Raw genomic sequence first — 20,633 nt, 5'->3', positions numbered from 1 at the left:
GTGAGTCTGACGCTGCCTCTCACCAACCCCGCCTGCACTGTTCTCTGTATGAATTCCTTTAATTTCTCATTGCTCCCAGCTTTAAAACATTCCTTGGGATAATGTCTGTGACGTGAGGCCTTCCTCCATGTCTTCTGTTTCTGTGGCTCCAGACCTCCCTAAATATGTCCCTGGGACAAGTCCTCATCTTTCCACAGGGATTTTATAGGGTAGATTTGGTGGAGCTGGGAACTGTGGAGAGACACAAAACATTTCCGTGCAGTAGCACAGAGATCTTCTTGATTTAGGTGAGAAATAAGTAGCATAAACAAGGCTAACTGTTGCATTAAAAAGCAAGCCAGGGAAAATGTCAATATCCTCCTTCTAAAAGAAAACAAAATGAACCCCCCCCAAACTCTACCTCATCTATGTAACCGCAGGAGCTGGAATATGCAAAATTTCTTCTGTGCCTGTGTAGAGCTTCGGGTGCTCTTTAAAGCTCAGATTGCTTGTTCATATGTGAATTAGTGATAGGATTTCTGTGCTGCTTGTAAGGAATGATGTGGAATTTGTTTCAAAGATCTAATGAGTGCTGGGCTGTCAGTAGCACCGAGCAGCTCTGTCCCACCTGGAATCAGACTCTGTCAAGTATGGCTGTGTTTTGCTTCAAAAGATGCTGTAACCATCAAAGATACTCACTATAAATGATCTGAACGTGTGGATTTTTTTGCTTTACAGCTATTTCTGCATATCCAGTGTATTAAAGGGAATGTGTTTTCCTTGAAGGGGGTAATTTGTGGGTTGGAGGTCTTAGGACGTGTGCAAGAGCACTTTTGCTTTATCTCAGTGTATCTTATTTTGCCCATTTGTGTTTGTTTACTTTTTTTTTTTAAATCAAGTTTAATGCTAAAAGCCATTTATAGAATGGGAATAGTGCAATGCTGAATCCCGAATGATGATAAATACTTGGAGGAGAAAGGATCTCATGTTTCTGCCATGAGTAGCTGTCCACACTGAGCAGGACAGCTGGACAGTGGTACCTGAGAAGCTGTGTGTGACCCGGATGCTCCCTGTTCTCCTCCAGATGAAAATCCCATCTTAGTGGAGAGCAGATGCATTCAGTGAAATGCAGCTTATTAAACTGTGGGTTTGTTTGGTTCATCACTTTATGTGTGTTAACAGAGGCTCTGTCCTTTTCAGAATTCAGCAGGTTCCTTTCTGCTGCTGGAGAAGTGAGTCAGTACAGTTCCTGCTTTGATTTACAAAATTGGATTTTAATCTCTTTGAAACCATTATGCTAAATCAATTTTTAACATAGCAGAGCAAGGAGGTACAAAGCCTCCCTTGTTCTCTAGTTGTGAACTCTTTGGATGAGCGAGCACCATATAAACAAGACTTAACTGGTGTGTCAGTGGAAGAGCTTTGCCAGGATAGAATCACAGAATGGTTTGGTTTGGAAGGGACCTTAAAGATGTTCCACCCCCTTTCACCCCCCACACTTTTCACTGTCCCAAATTGCTCCAAGCCCCGTCCAACCTGGCCTTGGACACTTCCAGGGATGGGGCAGCAACAGCTTCTCTGGGCAACCTGTGCCAGGGCCTCACCATTCTCACAGGGAAGAACGTCTTCCTAATATCCAACCTAAATTTCCCTTCTTTTAGTCTGAATCTGTTCCCCCTTCTCCTGTCACTCCAGTTCCTGATGAACGGTCCCTCTCTGGCTTCTCTGTAGCCTCTTCAGATACTTGAAGGTGCTGTGAGGTCTCCACACAACCTTCTCTCCTCCAGGCTGAACAGCCTGAACTTTCTCAGCCTGTCTTCATATCACAGAATCCCAGAATATGCTGAGCTGGAAGGGACCCACAAGGATATTGGAGCTCAACCCTCAGCCCTTCACAGTCCCATCCCCAAGAGTCACCCCCTGTGCCCCAGAGGATCATCCAAACCCTCCTGGAGCTCTGGCAGCCTTGGGGCTGTGCCCACTGCCCTGGGGAGCCTGGGCAGTGCCCAACCAGCCTCTGGGGGAAGAACCTTTTCCTGAGATCCAACCTGAGCCTGCCCTGGCACAGCTCCAGCCATTCCCTGGGTGCTGCCCCTGGTCCCCCCAGAGCAGAGCTCAGTCCCTGCCCCTCCTCTGCCCCTGCCCAGGCAGTTGGAACTGCACTGAGGTCTCCCCTCAGTCTCCTCTGCTCCAGCTGAACACACCAAGTGCCCTCAGTGTCCTCACACGACTTCGAATCCAGGCCCTTCCCCATCCTCGTTGCCTCCTTTGGACACTCTCTAATGGCTTCAGATACTTATGGAATGAATGGGAGTACAGTTTTGCTCTGCTATGACAATTAGCTCCTGAGGTGCTGACAAAAGTAATAAAGTAAAGGTGTGTTTGCTGCTGCTCCTGGGAGAGCCATTCTTTGGTCATGGAGTGCCCAGGACAGGGGCAGCTGGAAGTGATGACCCTGCCTGTGTTAGTGGTGTCAGTGGCTCTGGCAGGATTTGAGAGGACTCCATCCTGGTGTTTGGTTTTTTGGGTCCTCCCCCACCCCAGCCCAGCTCCCGAGCTGTCAAGGCATCAGATGAATCACCCCTCTGATGTTTTGGATTTCTGGCAACAGTAGCAATTGGGCAATCCTCCAAATCCAGCAAGAGCACTCATAGTAATGAATGGGAAGCTGACATAATTTCACATGGAAAGCAAGGCAGGAAGAGTTTTAAGATGACTCTGTGTGTAGACATGTCTGCATTTGTCCTTTATTCTCTTCTTCCTTTCCGAAATCTGTGCTATCCCACTGTCTAGCTTGTAAATCAGTCTTGCTGCTGGCAGGGGACAAACCCTATACAAAACACTATGTGTGGATTCCAGCCACAGTAGTTGAGGCTGCTCAAAACTGCACAAAATTCAAGGTTTTTCAGACCCATCCTTCTTGATGCCCATTTTGAGATGCCAATTGCACGTCCTGTTTGTAATCCTCACCCAGGAGCTTCTGCCCTAAACTCTTCGGGTAAGAAAACCTGGAATAGAACATTTATAGGCTTTATGACTTTTAATTAAAACTTGGAGCATGAGACCTTTCAGAAGACTTCACTGACACCTTTTAACAGTCATGTCATTGAGCCTGACCTCATAGTTTTCCCCCTCTCCTGGAAATTTTCCTTTTCTGGAAGATTTAGTCTGTTTTACTCAATTCTCCAGTGAAAAAGGGCATGTGGCATGTTATATTTTACTGAATTCACTTCTGTAAAACCCAAAAATAAGCATAAAAGTTAGTTGCAAGATAACTAGAGTTAGGGAGGAAGATGAAATTTCCTACTCCTTTAAAATCTCCCTTAGGATAAAAAAAAAGCCTCTTTCAAGATTTGGGTGATTTGCTGCATAACAAATCTCATTGCCTGAAAGCTGAGGATATTACTGAAACAATAATCCAGAAATGAAGTAGTTGTGTTTTCCATATGTCATGGGTTAAATCCATGGAAGGCCAGCATGAGCTCCCAGTTTGTGGGATCTCAGTGTGCCTTGAGTTAGGATCTCAGTTAGCCTTGGCTGCGAGCAGAGAGCGTGAGCAAGTACAGCCTCCCTGGGCACTTTCTTTTCTCTGCTTTGCCACTGCAATTAAAAGGGAAATTGCTTTAATTAATCAATTAATTAATGACAAGAAGGCCAATGGCATCTTGGCTTGTATCAGCAGTAGTGTGGCCACAGGCCCAAGGCAGTGACCACTTCTGTGTGCCGGGCACGGCTGAGGTACCTCCATTCCTGGGGTCACTTTGGGGCCCCTCACTCCAAGAAGGACATGGAGGGGCTGGAGCGTGTCCAGGAAAGGGAATGGAGCTGGGGAAGGGGCTGGAGCAGCTGAGGGAGCTGGGGGGGCTCAGCCTGGAGAAAAGGAGGCTCAAGGGGGACCTTCTGGCTCTGCAACTCCCTGACAGGAGGGGGGAACTGGGGGGGGTCGGGCTCTGCTTCCAGGACAGGACAAGGACAAGGAGAAACGGCCTCCAGGTGTGGCAGGGGAGGGTCAGGTTGGATATTGGGGAAAATTTCTTTGTGGTAGGGGCTGTCCAGCCCTGGCACAGCTGCCCAGGGCAGTGGTGGAGTACCCATCCCTGGAGGTATTTAAAAGACATGGAGATGTGGCACTTGGGGACACGGGTTAGTGGTGGCTTTGGCAGCGCTGGGGAACGGTCAGATCCGATGATCTTTGGATCATGGGCTCACCAAATCGTTTAGGTTGGGAAATCCCTCCAAGAACCCCAGGGTCAGGACTGTGCTTGTCCTGTCCGTGCTCTGGCACCAGTGCTGGACATTTCTGGTTGGTCTTTATTTCTCATCCTTGGGCTGTTCCTGCCTCTGCAGACCTGCTCTCTTTTTGAATAGTCCAATAACTGAGGTCCTGGGGGCTTTTGCTTTGTTGAAAAAATGTGGTTCTGCTCCCCATTTTAGTTCAAAATGGCAAATTCCACTCCTTTCTAATCCCCATCTAATTTGAGGTGGAACACCTGAATTTGCTAATAATCTCTGATTATTTCATGCTAATCTTGCTGTTCTGGAGAGTGGTTCTGGTTGACATTGAACAGATGACTTATTAATTATTTTCCTTTATATCATTTGTCCTCCAGGCAACACCTTTTGGTCCATGTTTGTTAACTGCACTGTTCAACACTGGTTAGTTCTCTATGCTTTCCTTGCCTGTTGTAGGTAAGATTGTTCAGCATCCCCCAAAAATGTCATTTTCTTTTACTTGGGTAGTGGTTTTACCACATAAATCATCAGTGTCTGGTTGTTTTGCAGGCTGGGGGATGTGTGATGCCCTTTGGAGTAGGCAGCCCAGGCTAAATCCCAGGATAAGGCTTGACGTAGGACTAGCACAAAAGCTCAGGTGGAAGTCACTGGAACCTCACAGTGTTGCCAGTGCTGAAATATAAAAAAAAATATTGAAAATGCTGCACTGAACTACTTAGTTATGAGCCAGGATCCCAAAATAACCACCTTTCAGTTGGTAAAATAAATTATCAAAGTCTTTCAGATCCAAATGTAATGCTTGGGCAAATTAATCCATTGTTGTATTGTTATAGTGCTCTAATCATATTTTTATATAACCCAGGAGTTGGAACTAAGAAGCATTTTGCTGTCAGTGCAAACACAATAATAAGAATAGTCTTAACAAAGTGACGTGCACTTAGTTGACTTTCTGAAATACATTTCAGCGGAAATTACAGATGCTTTTTACTTTTCATTATCATTAAGGTACAAATAACTTCCTTGTATTGAAACCCAGGCTTACTTTATCTGCTTTAATAATTATATTGAGGCTCATTATGGACACCTTGTTTGTAATTCTGGCTTTTCTTATTGAATTCTGAATGTGTTATTACAAAAGTATGTACTTTACCAGATGGAGTATATTATGGCAGCGTTTAGTTCCAGTTGATCTTTTCTAAAGAACACACTGAATGATCTCGGGCTAAATAGAACCGAGACAACATCGAGCTGGATTTTTTTCCTTAAAGCACTTTTCAGGCTGCTTGGAGGGAAGCAGAAGCCAAGAAATGCTGTCGGATTGAGGAGGGCAGCTGGAAGAGGTGGGATGATGAAGACCTGGTGATGAGGAAGAGGTGTGGAAGCTGCATCGCAGGCGGGGGAGACTTTTCCAAGAAAATATCGTAGTTGATGTCAAGGTTGTCTCATTTGCCAGTGGGATATTGCTTTAATGGTGTTCTTTTTTCCTCTCCAGTTTACATAATGAGATCAAGCTAATTAAACCATGTCTAGCTCTGGGAAAAGATCAAAATGTGAGCTTTTTTTATTTCTTTTTATTAAAACCTTCACCCTGTAATGGAAGATTATAGGAAGTACTTCACTACCAGTGTATCTTGCTCATCCCTGAGAAATACAGCTCCTCTTTTTAACCAATACCTCCTTGGTTTTAATAGTTTTTTTCTCCTAGTTGATCACGTTTCAGGAATTTGCAGAAGGTGCACACTTGCTGTGGTTGAGTAGACTAGGCAGGGGAACAATAATAAGTAGATGCAGTGAGGTGTTTAATGCAAAAGCCACTGACGATAAAAGCTATTGAAAAGTGTCTTTTTCTGTGAAGTTGTGGAGGAGTCACTTAGGCCAGTTCATTCAACATGTTTCTTGTTCCACACAGCTGACTGACCATGGGGAGACTCAGGGGTCTCCTTGGACCTGAGAATGTTTTTTTTTTTACAGCCTCCTTGAATTTGAAGATGTTTTTTCCTATCCAGTTTTACTTTCCTAAATAAAACAACAAGGGAAGGGGAGGGGAATGAAAGTATAGGGATTTTTGTTGAGGTCGAATGCAAATAAGGACCCATTGTACTTTAAGAAAATGACTGTCACACCTCATGCTGTGCCAGCAGTCGCAGGTGTCGTGCTGTGTCGGTGCTGGGTGACCACACCGGTGGTCGATGTCTCCTGGAGGTACCACGACTCAGCACTGGCAATCCAGCTGCTGGATTTTCCCCACTGCAAGGTCAGAGATCCGAGTCCCCTCCTGATGTCAGTACCTGTATGTTGGTGGCATCATTGTCATCGTGCCATTGCCTGGAGCGACCGCGAGTCTCGATTACGAGAGGCTTTCCGGGCTGGTATCGGGGCGAGGAGCTATTGCCAACGTTAATATATTAATGTATTAGATCATCCTAATTATATTTTAAGCTGGAATGACTTCAGAAGGATTGAGAGGCAGTGAGGGCTCTCCCATGCCTTCTCCCCCTCGCAGAGGAGACAAGGTTCAAGTATTATTTTCTCTTCCATAGGGGAGGACCAGCTGCGTCAGGGCTGGGGAGGAAGTTTCTCCTGATTGAGTTGAATCGCAGAGTGGCTTTGAGGTTCCATTCAAATCACTGCAATTTCACTTCCCCCTGTGACAGAGCAAGGAGCTCTCCACTTTGATCCTTCTGTGTAGGCTTGGAGGGAAAGAGGGGGGAAAGAGAGAAGGAAAGCTTTTGTTTCGTGCATGTTGTGCTGTCCCCAGCTGACAGGGTGTCGGTGTAGCTGTGCTGTGCCAGCCTTACACACCCTGCCAGAGCCCCCGTGGAGCGTGACGGGGCTGGGATGTGCGGGGGGACCGGGCTGTGTCTCCTCTATGATTTCCCTGCATCAGTGACTGTGCCATCTCCTGATGAATAAATTGGCTCCGTGTGGAAGCAGAGCTCGATCCACAGCTCGCAGGGTGCAGCACGAGCCTCTCTTTGCCTTGATGGGCTTTAGATGAGGCCCTGTAAAAAAGCTGATTGTGGGTTGGGTTTTTTTTTAATCTGCGTGAGATCTTAAAATATATTAGGGTTAATGAAATCAGTGAAATTGGGAAGCGCTGCCTGTGATGGACAGATGGCCAAAAGCACTTGGAAGTACAAGTGGTTTTGCAGCAGAAGGAGAGCCGGGATGTGGCTGATGGATCCGCGTGCCGTGGGCATGGACCGGTGATGCAGGAGGAGGGAGTGCCCCGAGCTCCCACCCTGCTGAGGTGATGCTGTTTTGCTTCACCTCAAGGTCCCATTCCTGCCCTCCTCCCATCGTAATAAATTCCATCCCATCCTTGGAGGCAGCATTCGAGCTCCCAAGCAAAATTTATTCTTTGAAATGAAGCACTCCTTGTCATAATTGAGCTTGTATGTGTACTTTCCTTTCCTGTACAACTCCAGCAGCCACCGAACACACTTAATAATGTTTTTCGCAGTATTTCAGTGATATGAATGTACATGGAAATTACAGCAAAGGCATCATTTTTTTAACAGCTGTGTTTAGTTGAATAACAGATTTAGAAAGTGCAGACTTTAATTAATCTGTGTTTTCTGCTGGGATTTCAGCACCATCTGATTTACTTTTCATGGCTGAAAAGTGTAATTGTAGTTTTTCCCTTTAGCTGCAAGTTTATCCTCCCAAGAAATCGATTTGATTCTTCTTTTTCTTAAAGCAAACTCAATATCAAACTGATGGTACCTGGAATGCAATACAGGTAATGCACTGGCTCGGGCTGCCGTGGGGTGGAGAACAAATATCTGTCAAATATTTTGCTGGGAAATGCTGCTTTTCCTCCTCCCTGCCTTGCTGTATATCACAGCAAGCATCCAAATCCCATCCTGTACTCTAGAGCCGGGGACAGTTGGGTACTGGAAGGTAAGGACTGGTATTCCTGAAGAAACCTCTGAGCAGGAAGGATTTTTGTCACCTTTGATGTAATCTTTTTAGTTGGAATTATGACAGGAAGACTCTCCCTCTCTGTGCTTGCTCCTCATTATAAAACATGTTTGTGTGAGACAGTTCTTCAGATGTTCCTCAAAAAATCCTCCCTTGGAGGTGCTGGTGGATGCCTGGGGATCATGCACAGTGGTGGCAGTGGAGTCAGGGGCTGGAGAACCTCGATGATAAATGGCATTTTCTCATGCACTCGTGACCACTCATTGCTCTGTCTCTGTCAGGATCAAAGTGAGTGTTGCAAACATGCAGAGCTTCAGTGCCTCTGGTTTGGGATTTTTCTTTAAAAAATTAGGCTGTTGTGGAAAGGTATCCTTATCCCACCCCTGCTTTTGCCCTGGGACAAGGTTCCCTAAGCTGAGGATGAGGACTTTTGCCTGCAGCCCAGCATGGGGTGGTTGGAGTTGCTCAATCAAGTTGCTCCTCTTGGTGTCTGCCAGAGAATCTGCAGGGAAATGAATGTTGTTATTCTGGAAACCCTTGTGTGAACCAGCCCTTTCTTCCCTGTGAGGTGGGAAGGCACTGGCACAGGTTGCCCAGAGAAGCTGTGGCTGCCCCATCCCTGGAAGGGATGGGGCTTGGAGCAACCTGGGCTAGTGGAAGGTGTCCCTGCCCATGGCAGGTTTGGAATGAGATGAGCTTTAAAGTCCCTTCCAATCCAAACCATTCCATGATTCCACAAAGAAGAAAAGCTGCTTGGACCCTCCATGAATCGCAGAGTGCTTCCATGTTGCTCGTTCTGAGCTGGGTTGGGGGAAGGAAGTTTTTACAAAATAAGGGCATTACTTGCATTCTTGGAGGCAGTCCGTGTAATTTTAGTTACTGTCAGATGTACTTTCCCCCCATTTTTATTTTATTATGTTGGTGTGGGGTTTGATGTCTTAAGGGCTTTGTGTGCGAAGCCCACAGCAGCTGAGGGGAAGCATTGCGTTTGGATTCTGAGTGGAATCTTAGGATGCTAATCTGAGTAAGATAAAAAAAAAATCTTGATGGGTTTTAAAACTTATTTTAATTAAGGTTTTTCCTTTCATCTCACCAAAGCCCTGAATTAGCTCCTTCATTCTCCCACAAATACAAGCAGTCCCTGCTGGTACAGACACTCACGCATGGAGGGCTTCAGCCGAAGGGTCAAACCCAGACTGGGAAACACCATGTGCCCAAAATGCTGGGGGAATTAAAGCAGGGTTTGGGCAAAGTTAAAAAAGGCCACACTAACCAGCTACCTGGAGGATGCTGGGGCTCCCCAGTACAGTCTTGAGCTCTCCAGCTTTGTTGAAGAGCGTGGGACTGGGGTAGCTGTTGTTACCAGCCCGAGGAGCTGCGGATGAGTCACGGTGGTTTGTTGCTCTGTAGTGGCTTGTCCAGACACTTGTGTCTTTTTGTGGTGCTCCACAAGAACCCCTGGATGGTTTTGCTTCACTCCCTTGAATGGTTTTGCTCCTCTTGTTTTGCCCCATGGGCTTTGCCCTGGGAGGGGTGGGGGACCTGATGCGTGGTGGGAACTGGAGACAGCAGGGACTTGGACCCAGGTTTTCCTGCCTGGGAGATGACGCTTGTGAGCTGCTCCGGGTGCCGGGGGTTTCCAAGACATTCCTGGTGAGATTTCTGCTAAAACTGGCACATTCTGACACAACATTTTGGCCTTGATGAACTGGGGGACAGATTCAACACGACTTTTTTTAGTAGCTCCACTCTACAGCACCTGTGCACTCTCCTTGCCATGCATGGTTTTGGCTGGGGCATCACTCAATGGATGATGGTGAGGAGCCCTCCCTGGAGGGGCAGTTGTGACCACGGGTCCCATCCACCACGAGGTGATCCGGGCTGCAGCTGTGCCTCCCTGCTCAGGCCCTACATTCCCTTCCCGCGGGCGTGGGGGCTCCGAGAGGCTGTTTGGAGAGGCTGGTTGGTGGGGTGAGCCGCTCGCTGCAAAGTTTGACCCAGGCACGGTGCCAGCCCGAAGGAAGGCTGACAAGTAATCAGGAATCAAAGGAGCCACCTGCACACCACGGGGAGCCGCTCACCGGGTGGCGAGCGAGCGGTGCCAGCGCTCATCGCCGAGCCTTGTTCTCCAGCCCCGCTTCCCAGGGAGGCAGCACGGGAGGGGGTTGCTCCCTCCCTGGCCTCACCCTGCCCCCAGTGGGGATTTGGAGAGGGATGCGAGGTGGGATCGCGGCTGTGTGGATATGCCAGGACACTGCTTCATGTGGGGAGAATCAAGGGGGAATGTTGGGAGTGATGGGGCTGGGCTGGAGCATCTTGGGGATGCTGATGCTGCAGCAGAGGAGAGGGGACAGCCTTGCTGAGCTGAACCTGTCACCGTGTGAAATTCCCACTCCTTTGGCCGTGTGAACCCACAGGCTGCATCGCCAACAAACAGCCAGGGAGGAAAATAAGGTCTTTTAAAGAGCACTTTTTTATCCTCTGCGGGTTTGTAAGAATGGCCCCGGCGAGGGCGGGAGGGAGGGAGGGAGGGAGGCAGAGGGGTGGTGTGATATGCAGATGTCTGTGTCACTGCACACGCACCAGCTGCACTCCCGGGCTGGGCTCACCCAGCTCCCAGGCTGGCAGCTCAATTCCTACTTCAGGGGGCACATAGGATTTGTTTTGGAGAGAGAGATAGCAGGAGATGTGCGTGTGGCCGTGTGCGAGCGCGTAGTTACTTGGGTTTTACGTCTGAGGAAGACATGGAAATTAGCACTGTCCTCCAGCCCCGCAGCCCCACACTGCCCCACACCTGCCACCTGGAGAAGGATCTATCCCAGTATATTGAAGTTTTGGTTCCTTATTAGGGACATTACAGGATAGGCCTTGATAGGGTCTCTTTTAAACAGCTGGCAAGGGAAATTCGCTCCTGTCTTTCTTCCAAGGGTGCACTGGTGGACTGGGAGCAACCCCTGCCCTCTCCCCGCTGTGCTGACTGGAAGGGAAGGGAAAGCCGGTCTCCAAAGCATGAGCGAAGTGCTGGGAAAGGAAACTCACTTTTGCGAAGCTGGGCCAAAAATGAAGGATTTTTATAGCATACAAATGTTACCTACAGCTATTTATACACCCTCCTCAAAGGCTATTTATACCCTCTCCCTGCTTTTGTGCTGCTGGCTGGAGAATATCCTTGTATTAGATGTTTTCAGCAGCGTGGGATGTTCTTCAGCCGTCGCCCGACTGCAGGGCCATATGTTTCCAACACTGTTCCTGGAAGAAGAGGGCAATTCATGGACTGCAACCACTGCCACAGCTGTGAAAGCTGGGTTTGCGTCGTGGATGCCAGTCCGAGTTGCTGCAGTTATGGGGAGAAGGAGATGAACATGCCTGACCACAGTAGTGTTAATGAAAGCAATCAGTTCCTACAAGCTGGAGGAGGTGGCTCGTTGCATCAAGGGTCAGGAGTAAGTTTTCCCCCATTTCCCACATTGTGCAGTCGATCAGGAGCAGTGTAAGGTTATTTTATTGTTTCCAGGAGCGCCGGACCCAGGCTCCCTGCGGGAGGTCGCATGCTTGGCTTGCTGCATCATTGATCCAGCCTGCCAGAGAAATTCTTTATTCCTCTTAAATGTGGACTTGCACTTAAAAAGCAAACAATCCTTTAACATTTCTGAGGCTGAAAGCAGCAGAACGAGTGGCTTTTGTCATCAGGGATGCTGTCTTTTCTGATCGCTCTGGGAATCCAAGGGAATGTGCTACCCAACAAAGAGCAATTTTGTTAAAAAAACGGGGAAAAGAGAAGGGATTGGAGCTTCCTGTGCTCTGGATAATTGGGGCTGTCTCCTCTGCAGCTACATGGCACATTGTGACTGGGTTTGGAAGCTGAATGGTTTTCAGGTTTCCCTGATTCACACCATGAAGCTTGCAGTTCGGTCTACACTGGCCAGCACTGGTGTGCTGAGTTTGGCAGCCACCTCTGTTGCAGTCGTGGATATTTGCTTATGGCAGATCAATAAAAATAACTGCACTGTCTTTGGAAAAACATTGTGTCCCATTAAAACACCGGCATCGCATCCAAGATTGGTTTTGTTTTTAGAAATGCTGATGTAATGGCTTTTTGCAGGAGGCTGTTCCCAGAGGAGCCTCTGGGAGCAGAGCCTGGTTTACCTCGACCTCCTGCTTTTGAATTTTGCATTCCTGCAGCTGAGGTTACCTCTGTCAGTGCCCTGTATTTCCAGGGTGTTTTGGTGATGCTGTGTGGGACATGGTGGGTTGTCCCTCTGCCTCGTGACCACTGCAGGGCTGTGGTGTGGAGGGAGGGGTGCTCCCAGGTGGCTCCTGAGCTTTTCCAGCGCTGATGGGGCCAGGACACCTTTGATGCTGCTTTTTGAATAGCATGAAATTGGGTGATAAATAACACTTCCTTCAGGTTGGTGCTTGTTTTTCCCTATCCCAAGCTGAACTTTTCTAAGGTTGCCTGCAAGTTCTCTGTGCCTGGGCTCTTATTCCCGGTCCCTGCAAGTGCCGTCGCCATCAGATGGGGAGATGTGGGCACATGGTCAGTGTTTGTAAATCCTCTGCTTCTCCCTTCCCCTCACTGCTGTTCTTGTCCCTTTTTCCACGACTACAACCAGAAGACGACTTTTTATCATTATTTTGTGGGGAAAGAGCCTCCTGACTCCTCCTGAACCTGTGAATGGATTTCTCAACCTCCAGCCATCCGAGGTGTAAATGAGATGGGAGCGGGGGCTTCGCACGAATTCCACCTTCCTGCCGGCAGCCTGCTCCCTGCCTGCTTCATTTGACATTTTTCTGCCCTAACAGAGATTATTTTTTGATAGATCCCCCCCAAATTTGCTAATTCTTACCACCACTAAGCCAGCACTGCCGTTGGCATTGGGAGGTGCAGGCGCTGTGTGGCACGAGGGGCAGGGACCCCCAAATTCCGAACAGTCGTGATTGACTGTGCAGCTTGGGCAAAGTGCATTTGTTGCCTTGGAAACAAATAGCAGCAGTGAACAACTCAATGAAATTTATGGAATCAACTTCAATAAATCTTGATGATAAATGTGCAAAAACATACCCAATTTGATGAAGATCTACGCTATGCAGATGTGAAGGATGGTAGTAAGTTATATAACAGCGTCAGTGACAATTTTGGGCTGCCATGGTCGTGTTCCTATAATATGGGCTTTTTTTGTTGTTTCTGAGGAAGCTGTCTGCTTCTTTTCATAGATATGGCATTTAATTTTAATTTCCAGGGTATCTTTAAGTTTAATTGGCATGCTGGATGATTACAGTGGGTTGTTTTGTCTTTTGCAGAGCCTGATTCATATCGAACTCAGGATAAAAATAAAATTGAGAGTGGTGGCAATCCAAGGGAGCACAAAGTGCCATGTCGCCCACCTCCAAGAAGGGTGCAAAATTTCACAAATTAATTAAAGCAGTTATATAGGACATCTCCCTAATTCCTTGTATCCTCCTGTGTGTGTTACAGATGAGGACAGGTCAGTGATTTTATAGTTACAGTCGAGCTCTGCAGCGGATTTTATTCTCATATGAGAAGGTCTCCGTATTTACCTGTGCATAGGAGTGGGGTGTGTTTATTGTATCTCAGCCGGTGATATTTTCTAAAACTGATATTTTTTGTTCCTGGTTTGACCTGTGAATCGATGAGGTTTCAGGAATATCAGTGGACTTGTCTAGAGACTGCATTATAAACCTTTAACACAGCCCTCAATGCAACTCAATGTTTCTCCATTAGTTCCTTTGCCTCTTCTCCTTACAGGCTCTTATTTTCACAATTTTCTGCTAAGTCAGGAAGCACTGGTAATATTTATTTCTTCCTTTCATGGGACTTTGGGCCACAGTTTTGCACTTGCAGCTGTGGTGGAGGGGCTCATGGGGGCTGCCTGGGGCAGTGCTGCTCCCTCCCTCCCCTCCTGTGGTTTCTGCTTCATCCACCCTGTGCAAACCTGGGGGTCCTATGGCTGGGACTCAAACCCAAGCCTGGCCTGGTGGGCAGGGGTGTTGCAGAATCACAGAATGGTTTGGGCTGGAAGGGACCTTAAAGCTCATCTTGTTCCACCTCCCTCCCGTGGGCAGGGACACCTTCCACTAGCCCAGGTTGCTCCAAGCCCTGTCCAACCTGGCCTTGGACACTTCCAAGGATCCAGGGGCAGCCACAGCTTCTCTGAGCAACCTGTGCCAGGGCCTCACCACCCTCACAGGGAGGAATTTCTCCCCAGTATCCCATCTAACCCTGCCCTGTGTCAGTGGGAAGCCATTCCCCTTTGTCCAAAGTACCTCTCTTGGAACCCCCTCAGGTACCAGAAGAGTCTCTAAGGAGGAATTGCATTCCAGTATCTTAAGCTGGTTTCTCTGCAGAGGCACCTTTTGTCCCCACTCTGTCTAGAAGGTACTTTGGTTTTGATGAATATTGGAGGTCTGCAAGACGGACTGGTCATGTTTTAACCTTGTCCCTCCCTTTTCCTCCTCTTACAATCCTTTCGTCTTCTTAGCTTACTCCTGGAATGACATGTTTCTGAACATAAAGCCCTTGGACTATGGGTGAGTGAAAATTCCCAGCTGTAGGGCGGGATCCTGCTCCTGCCTCGGCACCTGGTTTGCTGCCGTTGTTTCACCTGACCCGTGTCAGCCCTGCTGTGTTGTAGGGAGCAGGGAAATCCCGAGGGGTGTTGAGTATCTCGCCTGCAAATCACCCCAGGTCTGCTCCGGTACCGGAGTTTGGAATGTGGCTCCTCAGAACCTGGTGCTTGCCCAGAGCTCTTCACTATAGATTTTAATTTATTTAATGCTGGGTGTCTTCCTAACCTTGGCTGGGATCAAAATCCGAGTTTCCCTTAGATCCAGGTGAGGAGAGCTGGAAACATGAAGGACTTCTCCAGAAACCCCAGGCACATGGGATGGTTTCCGAGCTCTGCTCTGGTGTTTACAGAGCACCAGAGCACATACAACTGTGTAAGACAGCTTGAACTCCATTAGGAGCTAAATTTAGTGACTCACTAACTCCTTTTTGATATGTTTTTATAATTTCATTGTATTATGACACTTGGTTTTAAATTTGCATGAGTAAATGAGCCTCTCACTAAGTCAGGTAAAAAGATTTTTCACTTATCTACCATGAAATAAGACATGAAAAAAATAGTGAGAGTTGAAAGCAACGTATCCTTGACATATTTAGTTTACATTTTTTCCAACTGTGCTGACTGAACATTTCTAACCATTAATGATCCAATAAAGCTGTTTGTACCACTTTAACAGGCTAAATAATTTCACATTAGGAAGGCATTTTGTAATTAATTTTGTATTTTGTGGGAGAACCCTATTTTTGGAAAATATAAATGTACATTTAATTGCACTCACAATCCAAATTGGAAGATGCAACGAGTGAAAACTGGTCTTTTATGGTTCCACCTCTAAACAGTAAAGTCCATGGAGGCAATTAACAGTAGTGAACAAGTTTAACTGGGGTTTCCATGACTTGTTCAATAAGTTTCCTGCAGGATTGCTTAAAAATATTCCCTGGGCAGTGAACCTCCTCCGTTTGATGGAAGATCAGACCTCACACCTTCATCCCTGCCATCACAGAGGTTCCACCAGCTTCTGATTCACTAACGTGGATTTATGGTCTGGTTTTTAAAGTGTATCTGAACTTTTATTTAGGATGACCTTGACAAGACATGAGCAATATTGGGGTCTGCACTTTAAAAGTATTTTTCCACTCTCATTTCCAGTCCAAGAAGAGGCCACCCAAGGTCCTACTGCTGATGGGATTTGGGGGATGGATCTGAGGAGCCTCCCTTTGTTTTGGACAGGTGATGAGCAGCAAGGAGATGGCACCAATGCTCCTTCAGTCCTCACCTGGGCTCTGGTGGCGAGCTCATGTGGAGGTGAAAGTTCCGCTGTTAATTATCCAGCTTTTTGACTCTCCTCATCTCTCTGGACATCACTGGCTTTAGTTTTTTTTGTGTTATTGATATTTTTTCTTTTTTTCCCCCTGTTTCATTAATAGTGACAGATGCTTTTAATTAAAAAGACAAGACAAAACAAAATCCTGAGTAAAACAAAAAGAGAATATTCTAATTTGGCGTGACATTATGAGGCAGGATGGCTCCTGGCATGCAAGGTACGGAAAAGGTCATCTTCCACAGCTCCAGCCTTTTGCAACAGTGGAATTAAGTTCAAACTCAGGCTGGTTTTGAAGTCTTAAGTCTCTCCAGGGATTCCTTTCATAACATCTTCGAACTGGATAACACTACAGTAAATGAAATACACTGCACTGGATTAAAGGGTTATTTCCCCTGTGTGTCGAGCTGACACAGAATCCCAACCCTCAGGTTGCCTCTGAGTTGTCTCTATCTGCTGATACCCTCTCTGCTTTACATAACAGCTCTTGGAGTTTTTGCAGGGAAAGTTTTGCCATTATTTATTCGGCTTCGGCGCTCGGCGTACGCGCAACAATTTTATGCAGCAAGGAACCAAAATAAAACAACTAAACAGGAAGAAATTTAACAGGCTTCAAAATGTGAGGGAAGCAATGCAGGGAAGAGTGGAGCTGCCTCTTCAGGTCTATTATGGTGCTCTATAATTTATACCAAAATACAAACTATCGCTCTCTCTCTGCATTGCCACTCACATGTTCAGCAGCACAGAGCTTGCAGTAACAACGGGGATGATCTGTGCTACTGTGCTCTTATCTGACTGTACCAACAGCTAAAATTTGTTAGGGATCATTTGCAATGTGTTTTGTTGTAGAACAAATGTTCATTTTGACTTTGAACTTGGTGCCTGCTGCAGCTCGTGCAGATTGCGTCGAGTGCCGGGTATCAAACCGCTGCCATCTGCACCGTACCAGGGACCACCGTGGCTGGGCTCCAGAGCACGTCCTGCCTCTCCACACCAGGGAAACATGAGTGGCTTTAAATATCAGAGCATTGGCTCCTCCAGCTCCGTTGTGCCGTGGCCAGTGCCCCAGGACAGGGTGGCCTCTTGGTCCTGGGGAAGGTGTTGTCTCCAAGCTTGGGATGGCAAATCCCAGTGGGTGTTTATTGAACCCACTCTGGAACTGAAGAAATTGTCTTGGTCCTTTGTTTCCCCCCACCAAAACACCAATTAAAGACCACTCTGAAAGCACGGGAAGCCTGTGAAACACAAACTCTGTGATAAATTTTTTTGACAGTAAAAAAGAAGAAAACTATTTCTTCTCCCTTCTTGTCTCTTTCCGTTTTCTTTTATCCGAGGTGGTCCAGGGCTGACTGGATCAGATGGAAAACTGAAGTTGTCTTATAAAGTGTTTATACAAGATAAAGTGCATCCTTTGCATTCTTGATACATTTGGGTTTGGTAGAAGCAGGGCCCTGTGTCTGTGTGTCCGTGTGTCCCTCTGGGTTCTGTTCTCTGTGCTGAATCTCTTCTGCCTCCGTGGCTCAATATCCTCCCGCACCGTGTTTTTCTCTGGACGTGCTTGTGGATACTGCTGGAACAACCACTGCTCCTCTTAACCGACCCCAAACCCCTCTCCTGAGAGCTCATGGGATGGGTGGGGGCTGCTGCTCTTCACGAGGGTGGGGAGGTTCCTTCTTTCCTCTCCCTGGTCGTGCTTCCGCTCCACAAGTTGCAAACATTGTTTGTCTCCGTTAGCTTTTGGGATGAGGTGCTGAGATCTGCACCCTGACCTGTGGCTCTGTGGGAGGTGTTCACCAGGATTTGTCTGTGCTGACGGGTTTCTGCTGGCGAGCTCCTCGAGGACGTGTCCCTGTGGTCATCGGGTTCCTGACTTTCCAAGTGTTATTCACATATAAACCCCCACGCACATTAAAAACCTGGGGGGAATGATCCTTTGGGGTTTCTGCTGTCCACGAGTAATTAAAATCAGTGACATTTTTAGATTTACCTCTAACTGAACAACCTGGGAGGAGGAGCAGGGGCAGGGAGTTGCATGTGCTGCTTTTCTGGGTGGCTGGAGGTCCCCGTGCTGTGGCCTCCAAGAGGGTCTGTGTCTGTCCAGCTGGAAAAGCTGGGACATACTGAAAATATGCTCTGGGCTTTAGCACTTCCTCCAGATTATTTCTTCAAGTATTTAAAAATATATTTTATAGCACTAAAATAAATGTTAATGAGTCTGCGTTTCTTAGGGCTAACAATAGTATTTCTATTTCAATCCAGCAGCCTGGCAGGGTGTTTGGTGATGGAGGGGCTGGATGTGGAGACCTGGCTGTTTCTTTCTGACTTGGTCCTAGATGTCTTGAGCAGTTTTATTCTCTTGTGCTTTACTTGCCCTGTTCTGCTAAATAGCAGTGAAAAGCTTCCTTGCTTTGTTAAAGTGCCTGGGATTTATCAAAGGCCTCTGGGCAAGTGTTAAATGCTGATCTGGGTATAAAAAGTGTTATTTAGTGTTATGTTTTTACCTCTTCAATGTTAGCATGTATTTTTACATACTCCTTGAGGTGACCTTTGTGATTTTCCAACCAAAGAGACAGTCTCCTTGACTCAAGGATTTGGTTTTTTCCACTACCTGGCATGGCATATCTGAAGTAATTTTGTAAACATGCTTTTCAGGCGTGTTTTTGGTGTTTGGGCTGGGGCTCACAGTGCTGGAGGTGCCAGTTGCATCCAGAGGATGGGAGAGTTGCCATGAGAAAAATAATAGCATGGAAGTCAGTTCCTGTCATTCCTCATCTTGGTTCCTTTTCTCAGTTACGATGAAATGATATTTAAGGATCCCAGGCTGCCAAGTAAGATGGACAGGGATTTGGGGAGGCACCCCAAGAGTTTGCACGGGAGCAGGGCATGAGGTGTAGGAGGAAATGGGATGGCAGGAATTCAGCCTTGGCATGGAGTCAAAGGCAGCAGCCCTGCTCCGAGCAGCTGCGTAGCCAGGGCTGCAGGAGGCCAAATGGTTTGTTTGTCTGTTTACATGGATGTGTGGGGCTGTGGAGGGGAAAACCACTTAGCAGAAATTCTGCTATTAAAGCAGATGGTGGGAGATTAATCTGGTTTTTAGGGGGGTGCTTCCTGGTACAGTGACCAAATTATTAATCCCTTCCCATTCTAGGAGTCCTTCCATCATTCCAGGGGATGGGGGAATTGTGTCTTCTGAAACTCGGCTCCTTCCCTGCTTTCTCACAAGCCAGTGTGGTATTTTGGGAAGCAGAAGAGCATTTGTTGGGGTTGTTGCTGCAGTTTCTCTGCCCGTGGTGCTTCCACGCTGCTCCAGCCCTTTCTGGTGCTCCCAGGGCAGTTCCATGGGCTCCTGCAAACTGGCAGCAGCCCCTTTGCTGCTGCTCAAATGCTGGTTGTTATCCTAGATTTCCTTTTTCTCCTTCCATTTTAGAAATTGCTCTTTTTTTCCCCCCTGCCGTATCACTGACAGCCACATTCTCCTTGACAGTTGTGATATTTGTATGTGTGCGTAAAAACAGTAGGAAGCATTTATGTAGGTGTCACTAATTTAATTTAATATAATCTGATCTGTATGTATAGAGAGGACTGTTCTGACTGAAATGCTTCTCTTTATTTTGCAGTCTTCATCGTCATCAAATACAACTCCTTTCATTCTCCTCTTCCATTCACCTACCCAAAGACCAAATCTGGAAATAGTAACCAAAAGAGAAGCCCACGTCACACACAGAGCAGGGAAAGGTTGAAATAATTGAAGGGTAAGTAATTTTTTTCACCTTTATTTTGTGTGTAAAGCCACAGTAGTAAGTGCAGGACTGTGTAAAGAAGCTGTTAAGCACATGCACAGCTGCTTTGTGTGCAAAGTGGAAAAAATGACTGAAATGCTGATTTGGTGGTGAAAGAAAGGTATTGCAGGTGAAAAGGTGCCCAGAAGGGCAGCGTGCCGGCGGTTTGGAATGTTGGTACTGCCAGCTTGGAGTATTGGTACTGATTCTTCTCAGCCTGGATCCATCTCTGCTCCTGCCTGGGTGGGAGCAGTGGCTCTGCACAGGGTGGGGGCTTGGCATGGCTTTGGCTGGTCTGAAGGAGCTTCCCAGCTGAGCAGGAGCTGGGGGATCGGAGTCTCCTGCTGCTGAAGAGCTCTCGTGTCATTTCCTTCTCTCTCTCCCTTCAAACCTCTCTCAGCTGGGCTGGGGATCCGTGGGCACGGGGCAGGATGTTTTGCCTTCTGCTGGTTTCTGCAGTCCCTCGGTTCTGGGGGCTCCACGAGCTTTTCCTGGAGAGCAACCCGGCGGTGCCTGTGCCGGGATTTTCTGAAGGAAGGCGTTGATGAGGGCTGGAGGAGGGACAAACCCGCCTGGCAGAGCGGGGAGGGCCTTTCGGTACAAATGTTTCTCTTAAGGCTTTTCTTTTGCTGCGAGGGTGGCGAATAAAATAGGAGGAGACAGAAAATCAGCTTTTGTGAAATTCAGAACCCTGGCTGAAGCATTAGTAAGCTCCAAATGTTAGGGAATGCGTTTCCCCACCCCATTCCCAGTTCTGTGCTTGCATATATTGCATTTCCACACGTGTTCTTGTGTAGATGGACAGGAAAT

General features: G+C 47.3%; 1 protein-coding gene across 4 annotated transcripts in view; it reads left to right on the top strand.

Moving 5' to 3' along the window:
- NEXMIF (neurite extension and migration factor) overlaps positions 1-20,633 on the top strand; it is a 172,600-nt gene that overhangs the window by 94,398 nt on the left and 57,569 nt on the right. For all 4 annotated transcript variants that reach the window (XM_064670231.1, XM_064670228.1, XM_064670230.1 and 1 more), the window contains exon 2: positions 19,662-19,796. The gene's annotated coding sequence lies outside the window, so the exon portion shown is untranslated. The remainder of the gene's footprint in view (positions 1-19,661; positions 19,797-20,633) is intronic.

Source organism: Pseudopipra pipra, chromosome 13, assembly GCF_036250125.1.
Source record: "Pseudopipra pipra isolate bDixPip1 chromosome 13, bDixPip1.hap1, whole genome shotgun sequence".
NCBI classification, from domain to species: domain Eukaryota; kingdom Metazoa; phylum Chordata; class Aves; order Passeriformes; family Pipridae; genus Pseudopipra; species Pseudopipra pipra.
This window is presented reverse-complemented; position numbering and strand designations above follow the sequence as displayed.